A 14,184-nucleotide genomic window follows, 5' to 3' on the forward strand; every position below is an offset into this window, starting at 1 on the left:
ACTGAGATCATCCATCCACCTCACAGGTGTGGCATTTCAACAGTGTTGGGGAGTAACGGATGACATGTAACAGCATTATGTAATTAGGATAAAAACTGGATTACTGAGTGGGATTACAATAGAAAATCACATGGAATTAACGAGAAATGTCACATGCGTCGTCTGCTGGCATTGCGACACTTCCTGACGCATTCAGGCAGACTGAAACGACGCGTTGCCATGGATACTGCAGCCAGCTGCTCTCATCACTATGTTTTAAAGTGGGAGGAGCCTCTTCACCTCTCTGTACGATGCTAATGACGCCTCACAGCCGTGAAAATGCTGAACGTCCAGGAACTCCCCGTCTAACTTTTTAACAGTCTGATCATTGACTCAGTAGCAGGTCCAGCGGGTTGTTCAGTTATTATTAATCAGTGATTCATGCTGTCAGATACGGCCTCTCAAAGCTATCAAACATTTATATTTACTCCAGAAAAACGAGGAAATGGGACGAGAGAGAGAGAGAGAGAGAGAGAGAGAGAGAGAGAGATGAGCACATTTTCTTGAATAGAAATAGTTTTGAGGACTAACACTGGAATAATTAAAAGCTTTATTTGTATTGTAGTTTTGATTCTTTAAAAAAATTTAATCAGTGTTGGACACCTGCTCGGTTACTGAGTTTTGATTTAGTTCAAAACTTGTTCAGTGCAATTTGTGTATAAGACGTGTCAACACACTGAGCAGAGACACAGATTACATTTTTTTAAGTAACCTTTCCAACCCTGAGTAACGCACAGTAACAAGTTACTTTAATCGGATTACAGGTTTGGAAATAGTAACGCATTCAATTACTCATTACTGAAAAAAGTGGTCATACGAGAGTAATGCGATACTAATTAAGGTGTTACCGGCATCACTGTGTCAGACTTATTCAGTTTCATATATTGAAAAAGTGACGGGCTCAGGTTAAAGTTTGTTCTTCTCAAGTAGTTTCTTGAGGATCCTGTAAATCTGGGCTCGAGCCGAACAGAGAGACAAACTGGCTAATTCCTAATTACTGACAAATTACTTTCTGAGAGTCAGATTGTGTGGACAAACAAACAATAGATCAGATGACTTGAATAAGCAGTTTGCCAAGGTTCAGGAGGTCAGAAGGTCTTTTTCCTGCTTCTTTTCATGCAGACATCCTGTTTGCTGCTGCCACATTGTCACCGGTGCCTGTGATCGTGTCTGTTAGGATTTCCCTTCCCTCACGTGTTTGAAGGAAACCCTGGACGTTTGGATTAAGTATGCCAAGAATAGCCTCTCCTATTGGCACAATCAGAAGAGTATTTGTGACATTTCAGGAATCCTGCAAGTATGTCACATCTTTTGAGCCTATTTCTTAGGAACGGAAGTTATTCTGCTTTTTGTTGTTGCACTTATCTTATATCATTAAAATCATACTTATATCATATAAAATCATCACTGTTGATAAGAGGCCAGCGAGAAAAGAAACTGAATATCATATGGATTTCACTTAATGTCTGCTTCAGTAATAGAAGAGAGTTTTTATATGAGCGCCGTGTTTGTCTGGTTTTAACTGCAGGAGCTTTTCATGATGCGTTCAGGTGCATCGCGGCATTTTACCAAGCTGCGGTGCTCACACAGCAGCGACGTTACAAGTGAAATATGATTAAAATATGACTGACAGTGATTGGCGAGCTTGAACACGCATGCGCAGCACACGTCAGTGCCGAAACAAATTTGTTGGGCCAGAAGGAGCTCGCCGACGGAAGCGACGTCGTTTTGTTCAGCAGCAAACGTCACTGCTGAACTTCGGTCTGGTTCTTATGGAGTATGAATTGGCCTTTGGCCTCCCCTGCGGGTTCTTGGACTGTGTCGGTGCAGTTCCCTGCTGACCATTCAGGAGATCAGATCCCAGGTGAAGCTGCACCCTCCTCTGGACTCCTTTTAAGTAACCGCAACCCCACATTCATTTTTTTTATTGCAACATTGCAACGTCATTTTTTCATGCTGGCTAGCACTGCTGTTTTTTGTTGTTGTTTTTTTTTTTTGTGAGAACATTTGGACATTTTCTATCTTCCCGGCTTCACAGACTGTTAGTAGTATTCATCTCCCTTTTCAAAATGAGATATAACTGTTTGAACTGTTTATTGTGAAAGTGTTATGACGTGGGATGACACTTCAGTCCAATAAATGTTGTACATTTGAACGGATAGTAAATCGCTAACAGGCTCTGGATTCTTCTGTCTGTCGGTTACAAATGTAATGCAGCAGGTTTTCTGCAGGAGCTTCGTGAATCAGGAGCGACTTAGTTAAGTTTCCTCTCTTCTTGTAAATTCTCTGGCAAAACAATTCGAGTCTCAGCACACTATTTCACCCCGGTGAAGTAAACATTACCCCTGACTCCTTTGTTTTACTGTTTTCCAAATGCACTTTGGACTGGAGTCAAACAAATGCTCACATTAAACCCTCTTTACTTTCCTCTCAATTAAACTGTTCACCTTTAGAGCTCAGAAGATTGAGAAACGAAGGACATTTTGTTCTCTGCAGTTCCATAAAATCTCTTTAAGTGTGTAAGACGCCAGTGCTGAGATATGCTTATTAGCTTAATGATACTTACAAAGGCCTCTTTGTTTAACACTGTCCTCTTTTGCTTTTAACAGTCCAGTGATTTGCAGTTCACAGGGAATCTGTGGAAAGGAAAAGTTGAAAGTAAGATGCGGGGTGGAAGCTGTTAAATGTGAGTCCAATTCACACGTCCTGAGATCAGCCTGCACACTGGCATTAAGCAGCGAAACAGTTCAATTTGAACCCAGTGTGTTTCCTCTGAGCTTTATAAAGGAAACAGGGAAGATGTCACTCTGCAAAATACAGAGGAGAAAACTTTTTTCAGCTCTTTTTGAGGACTTCTTACTTTTCCTCTCTACATTTGAACACATGCCTCCGTATGTTCCCCTTCCCCACATTCTTCAAACTGGCTCACTCCTGGCTTTAACCTCTGTGACAGCGATGTCCAACATAAGGTCTGTGGGCCGGATCAGGGCCTCCAAGAGGCCCTGATCCGGCCCAACAAACCACCACTGGCTGTCAGTGTGAGATTGTGAAAACATGCATTATGCAGCAGTTTTTCTGACAACTCACTGTATTTTGCACCGGAAGGTTTTATTAAAATTGGCTTTATGTTTAGATTGTAGTTATTTTCTCTCACGAATGTTTGGTTTTGTGAAAATTCAGACATTTTCATCCCATGTGCTCAGCGCCACAATAAAGAAAATGTTCAAAGTTTAGATTTAAAGGTTATTATGGCTCTATTTTGCTACTAGTGCCGCCAACTCAAGATTTCTCTTCGAAAAATATAAGTCATTTCGTGACATTTTCAATTAATATACAATGTGTGTAATAAAGTTCAGCCATGTTTTATAATGTTTTCAAGTTTCTGAGAGACATTGATACAAGTTAAATTGTGACTTGTGTCTATATATATATATATATATACCTGAACTATAATTTTTTGCATACTAGGGTGTTACATTTCACTAGGCCTTTAAGGGCCGATCTTACACAATCAAAATTGCATCCTCAGACAATTGATGGATAGTAACATGTCAAGTTAAAGGGACCCATGTCTGAGTGTTTTCATAGAGATTTAAAGCCTACTGTATGTACAACATGCTTGCATAAGGATTTAAAATGTACATTTGTGAAGTGTCATCTTATGGGGTATATTTTGCACATTTGATATTGAAGTTATGGATTGTTATTTCATTTCTCACAAAGTTGTCAAAAAATGTCTTTACACAGTAACCTGCAAGAAGAGGTAGCGCTGTTAGAAGAGTCAGACAAGGAGCTTCGCCTTAATGAGCAAGGTGCTGCTGCACCTAAGGCAAGGAAGTCCTCACGTGAGAAACGTTTGACACCAAAGATGCTAGAGTTAACTGAGCAGCAAATAGTTCAAAGAGAAAAGACGTTTGATTCAGCATACGAGAAATGGAAAGCACATTTTAAAGGTGTTCGCATGAGTCTAAAAGATGAATGCTCTGAACATGACCTGTGTGAAATGATAGACACTCTTGAAAGGCTTGAGTCTATAGACAAAGTAGAATATGACAATCTACGTGAAAAATTAACTCCCTCTCAGGAAGTTAGGCAAAAGATTGATGCCTGCTCAGTGGTAACAGGAGATTTAACACAGTTAATGAATGTACGACTCTCTGAAGTATGAGAGGACTTTGATGCTGAAGCTGAAAGGCCAAGGCTGCGTTTGCTATCAGAGAAAGACTATGCTAAATCCATATATGGATCCACAGCTTCCAAATCATCTGTTGCTCGCAGCGCCAAGCCAGCCTCAGAGTCAGCAAGCATAGCAGCCAAGAGAACAGAGATGGTAGCTCAGTTAGCAGCTAAACAGGTTGAACGAGAAAAGGAAGATCTAATCAATGCGCAGCGACAAGAATTAAAACGGCTTGAACAACAAAGAGGTTATGGAAGCCATTCTTAAAGTGTACACTTGAGGAAGAGTCTAAAGGAAGCAGTCCAAAAGGTAGTTCTGCAGGCAGAAAGGTCATGGATTCTTGTCCCACAGACTCCTGCAAAGGTCTTCAAGAAGCTCCAAAAAAATTAAACACCGTCACTGCAAGCGCTGAGTGATTCAGTCGTACCCACCATACTCCCAGTTCCAGAACCTGGTGTATTCTCCGGAGATCTGTTAAAGTTCATACAGTGGAGCAATAGCTTCCAAGCTCTCATAGATCAACGCTGCCTGAACCCAGCTGATAGCTGTTCTACTTGCAAAAGTATGTTGCTGGAGAAGGAAGGTCAGTTCTAGAGGGTAACTTCTATAGAACAGATGCAGAAGCTTATGCGCAAGTGTGGGAGAAGTTGAATACCAGATACGGCCACTCTATCGTAGTACAGCGTGCATACAGAGAGAAGCTTAATGGATGACCCGAGATTAGAGCAAAGCTCAGAGAATTCAGTGATTTCCTGCAAGCATGTGACAGCACTATGCCTCATGTCAAAGGTCTGTGGGTACTTTATGACTGCGAAGAAAATCTGAAGATGTTAGCCAAACTGCCCGATTGTGTAACTTCAACTTGGAATTGTTATGTTACCGAGCAGCTTGACCAGGCTAAAGACTACCCCAGCTTTAAGGAGTTTACTTCCTTCGTCTCAAAAGAGGTACATATAGCATGCAATCCACTGAAGAAAAACTGACAAAAGAAACAAAACGTCCAAAACTGAATACCTTCGCCACCAATGTCTACACGTCACAAACTTCAAGCACTACAGTCAAAGCTGACAATAGTTATGAAACCAAGACAAAAGATCCCTATAAACTCAAGAAAGAGATCACTATAGTACATAACTCAGGCCCGACGAAATGTATGTACTATGAAGAAGGTCATTCATACATAAATGCCAAGGGCTGATGTCAATCACTGTAGAAGCAAAGCAAAAATTTGTCACAGACAAAAATCTTTGTTTTTCATGCCTGAGGAAAGGTCATAACTCTAAGGACTGTCAAAAGAAAGCAACATATAGCAAATATAAAAAGAGCCATCCTACTCCACTACACGAAGACCATCCAACATTTGAGAAGCCGCCTTCACAAAGGGCTCAGGACATTGAAGGAAATACTTCTGCACTATCGTGCAGTGTTAATGGAGGCGAGGACGGCAGCACGTCAGCGATAGTCCCAGTATGGATCTCATCATCAACTACCACTGGATCAGAAACATTAGCTAATGGTTTACTCGATACTCTAAGTAGTAAAACATTTGTGGACCAGGAGGTGTGTAAGAGGCTGAAGGCAGCAGGCGAGCCAGTGAAACTGAAGCTCTTCACCATGATGGGAAAGGACTCGACCATACAAAGCCAGGGAGTCAGTGGACTTAGAGTTTGAGGCTATTCATCAGAGATTACTATCGACCTACCTCCCGCCTACTCCAGGGACTTCGTTCCTCTTGGACGAGCACATATTCTCACGTGTGAAACTGCGAACAAGTGGAACCACCTTAGCCATAGCCCATGAAATGAACCCACTGATGGATTGTGGGGTTGGATTATTGATTGGTTATGACTGCTGCAAGGCACTAGTGCCACGTCAGGTTATAGCAGGAGGTGACAGTGAGCCTTATGCCACCAAAACTGACCTAGGCTGGATTATTGTGGAGAGTGTGCACCAGACTATGAACTCCAAGAACGTGACAGGGCTGTGTAATCGCATATCCATCAGAGATCGGCCTCCTGTGACACCAGCTGCAGTGATTAAAGCACTCGAGTCTGACTTTTCAAACACAAACCCATTAGATAAGTACATATCTCAGGAAGACATACAGTTTCTCGAGATTCTGAAAGGAAGAATCCAGCAGAATGAACGTAACCACCTTGCGATGCCTCTGCCCTTTAAAGCACGTCCATCTCTCCCTGACAACAAGAAGCTCACCTTGGTTTGATTGAAGCACCTGAAAATAAAGTTCGACAGAAATCCCAAGTTCAAGTCAGACCATGTGAACTTCATGGAAGGACTCATCAAGGATGATTATGCAGAGGAGGCTAATCACAAACCAGAGAGAGGCAGTGTGTGGTGCATCACACATCAGGGGGTTTATTACCCCAGAAAGCCAGATAAGGTCAGAGTGGTTTTCGATTGCTGCACAAAGTATGAAGGCACTGCCTTGAATGATCATCTTCTGACTGGACCTGATCTGACCAATGGATTGAATGGGGTGCTATGTTGATTTCGCAAAACACCTGACTGCTGTGATGTGTGACATCAAAAAGATGTTTCACAGATTTCACGTCAGCAAGGAAGACTGAGACTATCTGTGGTGGGAAGATGGAAATAAAGATTCTGAGCCCAAAGAATACCACATGAAGGTTCATCTCTTTGGAGCAGCCTCATCTCCAGGGTGCACCAACTATAGCATGAAGCGTCTCGCTAAGCACAATGAGAAAGAATTCCCTTTAGCAACAGAGTTCATCAAAAAGAATATATGTTGGTGATGGCATCATAAGTCTTGAGTCGGTGGACACAGTGATCAAGCTGGTGGAAGAAATCCCAACCTCTGTGTGGCAAAGGGCAACTACACCTCCACAAATTTATCTCCAATGATGAAGTGGTTCTTGAGTCAATCTGTCAGAGAGAACGAGCTAATGGAGTAATGGTTGTCGATCTCAGCCACGACGATCTCCCAGTCCAGACAGTACTTGGAGTGAGATGGAATGTAGTGAGGGACACCTTTTCATTCAAGGTCTCTCTGGATGAAAAACCATTGACACGGTGTGATATTCTCTCCACCGTAGACTCCATGTATGACCCATTGGGATTCTTGGCCCCATTTGTCCTGTCAGGAAAGCAAGTTCTTCAGGAGATATGTCAGAAAGGTGTGGGCTGGGACGAAGTACTTCCAGATGAGTTGAAGCCTAGGTGGGAGAGCTGGGTCAGTGACCCTAAGAACCTGGAAAAGATCCAAGTCCCATTCTCCTGCAAACTTTGGAAAGATCCTGAGAACCGAGCTACATCACTTCTCAGATGCCAGCAGTCATGGTTATGGTCAGTGCACGTACATAAGATTTGTAAGTGAAGACAGAGTACACTCTACCCTGATAATGGGCAAGGCTAGAGTTGCTACCGCAAAGGTGGTCATAACGCCAAGACTCGAATTAACCGCTGCAGTGATCTCTACTGCAGCGGTTGGAAATAAAGGTTGATGAAAAGTACTTCTGGACTGCCTCGCCAGTAGTCTTGGGTTATGTCAACAATGATGCATGAAGGTTCCATATCTTCGTCGCAAACAGAGTTCAGAGAATCCGTGAAACAACCCATTCTCAACAGTGGCATTATGTCGACACAAATGAGAACCCTGCTGACCATGTCTCCCGAGGCCTCAGAGTGTCTGCGCTAATCAAATCAAGCTGGTTTCAAGGACCCAAGTTCCTATGGGAAAGAGTTCAATATCAAGCAGGGAACACCAGAGCTGTTGGTGGGAGACCCTGAGGTCATTGCAGTACAGGTGTTGAACACACTGACTGAAAAACAGGAGAGATTTATAGAGCGATTATCACGATTCTCAAAATGAACCACAGCAGTGGATGCTGTGGCACATATTCACCAGCTGGTGGACAGATTGAGGAAGACACAACATTCACATGTTGAGGAAAAAAGGTGAGCTTCACATAATCTCATCAAGCAGCAAGGAGACTTCAGAGAAGAGCTGCTCATCCTGAGTCAGGAATCTGGAAGGCTCTCACACAAGCACCCACTCTACCAGCTCGATCCAGAGCTCCACGTTGGCATACTAAGAGTAGGGGGATGTGTGAGGAACGCATCTCTATCCTTCGATGTGAGACATCTGAAAATCCTGCCAATCAATGGTGATGTGACACGCCTCATCATTGGCCACTGCCACGAGAAGACCCGGACCCAAGGAAGAGGGCAAACACTCAGTGAAATGAGAGCCAATGGTTACTGGATTCTTGGAGGAAGTAAAGAAGTGAGCAGTTACATAAAGCAATGTGTTGCCTGCAGAACAGAACAGAACAGCAGAGAATGGCAGATCTTCCAACAGATCACATCGAGCCTGCACCACATTTCTCAATTTGCTGCTTTTCACATGTTTCTGCTCTGGAGCAGTACACATGGAGATAATTGAAGATATGACTACGGATGCATTCTTTAATGCATTAAGTTGTTTCATAGCCATCCGAGGGGCCGTGAGACAAATAAGTTTGGATCATGGATCCAACTTTGTAGGAGCAAAGAATGAACTGGAAAGAGTCCTGAAAGAACTGGACAAAGAAAGAGTGGCTGCATTCCTGGTAGAACGTCAACGTGACTTCTGTATGACCGTCCCAGATGCATGTCACGTTAGAGGTGTCTGGGAGAGGCAGATGCACACAGTGAGGAGTGTGTTTAGTTCAGTACTTGCACAGAACGGTGGGAGATCGGATGATGCCTCCCTCAGGACTTTCTTGTAGACTCAGAATCAGAATTTACTTTATTGTCATTGTGCAAGTACAACGAAATTTCATGTGAAGCTTGGGGAGAAGAGAGAAAATTTTATGAGACAATGTCCATCATAAATAGCTGTGCTCTCACTGTGGACAATATCAACAATAGCACAAGCCTGGAAACACTGACACCAAATCATCTGCTGCCATTAAATCCTCTGTCTTGCTTCCTCCATCAGGCAGATTCATGAAGGAGGACTTATATGCCAGGAAAAGATGGTGCAGTATCTATCAGTTCTGGTGCAGATGGAGAAAAGAGTATCTTGCAACATCAATCAACGACATTGTCATTGTGAAAGAAGATGCCCCTCGCAATGAGTGGAAGTTTGCTAGGATTTTGGATGTATGCATGGATGATGATGGACTTGTCCGCAAAGCTACCATACAGATAGGCAAGCGAAAGCTAAGGCGTAGAGGGGAAAGCTTCAGCCAGGTGCCATATATATATTTATTTCAGTTCATTAGTGCCCCCTGGTGTCTGCGAGGCACATATACAGCCGAGTGAAAACACGGACGTGGAGACACACGAGGGACAGAGACACGCGAAGGAGAGACAACATATTTAGATATTTTAGCCATAACTCAAAGGGTAATTGATGGGAGTGTAAATTATGCCATATATATATATATATATGTATGTGTGTGTGTGTGTATATATATATGTGTATGTATATATATATATATATATATACATACACACCACACACACACACACACACACACACACACACACACACACACACACACACACACACACACACACACACACACACACACACACACACACACACACACAAGGGACAGACACACGAAGGAGAGACACAAGACAGAGAGAGCAAAGCAGAAGATTTTTACGAATCTACAACTGGCCAAGAGCGCACACTGTAAATAGTTTCCTATGATTGTAGCGACCGCTGTGAAGTGAAGGGAAGGGTGGTGCAAAGGACCATGGGAAGTGCCTCTTGTAACTTTGTTTATGTGTTGCCTCAGTTATGTGTTATAGTTCCGTGTTTTAGTTTTAGTGTCACTGTCTGTTGTCATTTGTGTATTGGTGTGTCTTTACTTATAGTTACAGTTTGTGAATCTGTGTGTCTTTGTCTTACATGTGATTCATGTGCATTATATATGACCAGTGTGTAGTGGTGTTTCAGTAAGGGCCAGCAGTCCACCTTAATCCACACCGACATGACAGCTGATCAACAACCACACACAGACACCACTGTGCAGCTTCACCATCAGATCATTTCCCAGTGTTTCCAAGAGGTTTGCACGAAGTGGGTGTGGCGTGGGGGGGTGGTTGTAGGGACTGACGAGTCTCGTGCACTCCTGTCATGCATGCACGCTTGTCTGTCTGTGTGCATGATTGTATGGGAAACACCACTTTACGATTAAAAAAAACAAATCCATCCTGTGGTAAAATGCTGCACAAAGCCTTTGTTTGTCTGAGTTCACTCGTCCATTTCTGGTGTCGGTCTTCTGCTACTCACAATTGAAAAAGGTCCTGAAGCAGGTCTTCTATTGTATCATCGATCTTGCTGTTAAATCAGCCGCCATCATTCCAGATTAGCAGATAATAACAGAGTCATCACCACCTGCCCATGGGCCAATCAGTCAAGCTCATTTCAATGACGACAGCAAGACCAGCACTAGAAACTCTGCTGGCCCTGAGGAGGTCCGTCAATAACACATTAGAATCTGATTGGCTGATGATACTGTCACTCAACATTTTAACCCAATAGCAGGTCCAGCTTTGATCAGAGGTTAGCAATGAAGTTACTGCTGGTCCCCAGCAGAGGAAAGGAGCTGTGATGCGTTTACAGGACATAGGAGATTTAACTCCACAAAATAGAACCAGTCGTTTTCTAGATATAGTTACTAAAGTCACTAAAGCCCCATTTCCACTGCACAAAAGTGCGGGGACAGAACGGAGTGTTACGGAGCGGTACGGCAAAGCGTAACTGGAGCCAAATCCAGTACCCGTTTCCACCACAGAAAGGAGCTTATAAAGTAGGCGGGGCTTAAGAGCTCCGCAGATATGTGAGGTTATAACAGTCGTCTCAGCCTGGTGGCAGATCTGGATCTTATGAATCCTCTGTTGTTGTTTACATCCTCCACTTTACACTGGTTGTTTAATTAACTTTTATTTTTTGCAGCCACAACTTCCGTGTTGGTTCTGAGAGAGTGAACGCTCCGGCCGACTTGCCCCGCACCCGAACGTGTCCCGGCTGGTCGTGGCACAGAGCCTTGCCGGTGCGCTGCTCCGGGACACGGGAGCCCTGAGCTTTCTGCTCAAATGCAGGAGCAGCCACTCCACTCCGGCGCTGATCGTGCTCTGGCAGCTCCGCGCCGGAACACGGAGGCTCTGAGCTCCGAGCGTCTCTGCATCACATCCGCAGTCCGTCCCCGCGATGCAGCGGCGATGCAGCGGCGATGCAGCGGCGATGCAGCGGTGATGACCGCTGTTGAACAGAACGCTGACTGCCGCTGCATCGCGTTTGACACCACAGACGCGATGCAAAGACAGACCCGCCGCGCGGCGCACCTGCATGGCACACCCCTCGGCGCAAACAGAAAGCTCTGACGCGATGCAAAGTCCCGAGCCCCGGTCTCCCTCTACCTCACAGCCGCTCTTTCATGACCATCACGAAAGTTCAGCAGCAAAGAAAAGGAAAAAGGAAAAAAAAAGAAAACAACCAGTGCAAAGCTGACCACTCATCCAGCTGACACATTACAATATTGAGGGCGTGTAGTAAATCACTGACCAATCAGCAGACGGCTCCTCAAACTCAGACGCGTTCCATGGTCCCGGTACCCCGACGGAAGGGTAGCGGAAAAGCGTCCACCTTTGGAGCGGTTGTTTTCGGAAAATCACAAATTCTTGCAGTTGAAACGCGAACCGTAATGGACTATACCGCACAAGTTCTGCCGGATAGAACTTGTGTGGCTTAATTGATTCCAGAATCACTTTTTAACTATTAAAAAAGAAAGAAAAATCATTTTTGACAGGGCTAGCAGTGCTGGCCCTGACTGCACACCACTGTATGTGACACCCTGAGCCATGGGGAGGTTGCGGCTGAGCGCAACCCTCATCAGCGCATGTATGTGTGATTCAATAAAGACATTCCTGAGGATTCCTGAGTCTCCTGGGCCCTGTATGCGCAGTGCGGCACTACAGTATTAATTGAAATATTCATTTGTTGTTTTTGTATTCATGGTGTTTAATGAAGAAATCAAGTTCAGAAGAATACATTCTTTTTGTTATTATCAGTAAGAAGTGTGGACTCATTCACTGACCAGGAAGAAGTTATAGTGTCATTGATCATGATTAGGATGTATCCACACAAATATGGAATAGGTTATGTAAGTGTTTGTGTATGTTCATAGTAATTTACATGTGTCTACGTTTATATCCTGTACATATTAAATACCAACAGGAAAATCGGAAACTGATGAATAAATATTATAGGCAGTGAAAACAAACCAGGCTCGTGTTGTAGCCAAGACCACATAACCCGAAACCGAGTCAAGACCAAGACCAAGACCAAGACCAAGACCAAGACCAAGACCAAGACCAAGCTGTCAAGGAGCTGAGATAAAGTCCAAGGCCATTACAGCTCTTGAGTGTTACAACATTAGTTTTATTGCATTCAGGATCAGGAACATATCAAATATTACCTGAGATATAAGATGTGGGATCAAAAAAGCTTTTCATGATTAAGTTTGTGTGGATACCAGTTATAAGTGAATATCTATACTCTAGAGCTGTATGGACATATAATACATAACATATGAACTATGAAAATTGAGCATATCTGTACAAACAGAATTTGAATGTGTGAAAAATGGTGATTCATTCATTCATTCATTCATTTGTATTTTTTTTACTATAGTTATAATGGTGTGTCGTGTGACGTGTATGTGAAGAACATAAAATCCCATCAGAACAAAACCTGTTCAACATAAATTCAGAATAAACCACGAAAAATGAAGTACAACATAATGTTTATTATTGCAGTTGTTCAGACGCGTACTGCACTTTTCAGCAAGGGGTATTCATCAAATTATTTTCAAGTCGGACGTAGTGAAAATATGCTGTATTTAAATTAATAAATCACACAAGCGCAAAGAAAACACAGATTTTAATGTGTTTCCAAGGGGGACTGTCTTATGAACGTGGGGGATATTTTTTTCGGGAGAAAACACAGCTGTCGCTGTTATTCTTCGTTATTTCTTTACGGGTTAATTGTGCGCCGGTCCCCGAGTCGGGCAGGCTGGTTCGCCGGTGCTTGATCCCGGAGTAGAGGCAGCTGCAGCGGTAGCGGAGCTCCGTCACTGCGGTCCTCCGGAGCGGTCAGCAGCCCCCCGACAGCCCACGGAGCTGGCAACGCTATGTGGCTCTGAGTCGTGTACGGCGCTTCGCCTTCTGCCGGAGCGTGTTGGAACATTCCGTGGACGATGAGGACGCCAGCAGACCGGGAACCGAGCCGGGCATCGAGGATTTTCACCGCGCACACGCGAAAAGGTGGTGATGCGCCGCGGAGCCCCGCACGGGAGACCGTCGCTGTCAGTCCCCGACACGCTAGCGGGGCACTAGCAGTGTAGCTTCAGATAGCTCCCAGTCAGGCTGCCGACCCACACGGAGGGCTGGTCGACCGGCCTCGGCTGCTCGTGTCGGGTGTTTCCCCTCCTTCTCCGTCCTCCTCCGGGAATATTTCCCTCCCCCGTGGCGTATTTTGTTATTTTTCCCCCTTCCGTTAGCTCGTATTAGCAGAGTTAGCTCGCCCCGTTAGCTTAGCATTGTGTTTGGAGCTAATCAGCTCGCGCAGACTTGTAAGGGGATGAACTTGGTTTGTGTTTGAGGGGATTGCTGACACATCGTGAGGCAGAGGACTTGAATAAACGTGTAACGGGACTGTTTTGCGGACTGGGTGTCGTTATGACGCTGGGCTGTTATTGTCATCCATCCTTTCACGCATTGGACTGAACCTCTTGAAGCAGACACGAATGTGCATGATGAGGTGAGAAATTACCATTCAGATGTAATGCAGCACCGAGGATGTACAGATACAAACACCCTCCACCCCCTTTTTCTTTCTGTTTGGCCAGAATTGTTATTCCAATCGACTCTGTCAGATGCGAGCATGTAGGCTCATCTCACTCCTCATTTCGCTCTCATTTCTGGCCATT

At 44.2% G+C, this 14,184-nt stretch overlaps 1 protein-coding gene across 1 annotated transcript in view; it reads left to right on the forward strand.

The window, feature by feature from the left end:
• Positions 1–13,322: 13,322 nt before the first annotated feature.
• The window catches only part of man1a2 (mannosidase, alpha, class 1A, member 2), a 229,906-nt gene continuing 229,044 nt past the window's right edge, over positions 13,323–14,184 (forward strand). The window contains exon 1 of the mRNA XM_080498671.1: positions 13,323–13,519. The gene's annotated coding sequence lies outside the window, so the exon portion shown is untranslated. The remainder of the gene's footprint in view (positions 13,520–14,184) is intronic.

The sequence above is a fragment of the Blennius ocellaris genome (genome assembly GCF_963422515.1).
Source record: "Blennius ocellaris genome assembly, chromosome: 6".
Classification (NCBI taxonomy): Eukaryota; Metazoa; Chordata; class Actinopteri; order Blenniiformes; family Blenniidae; genus Blennius; species Blennius ocellaris.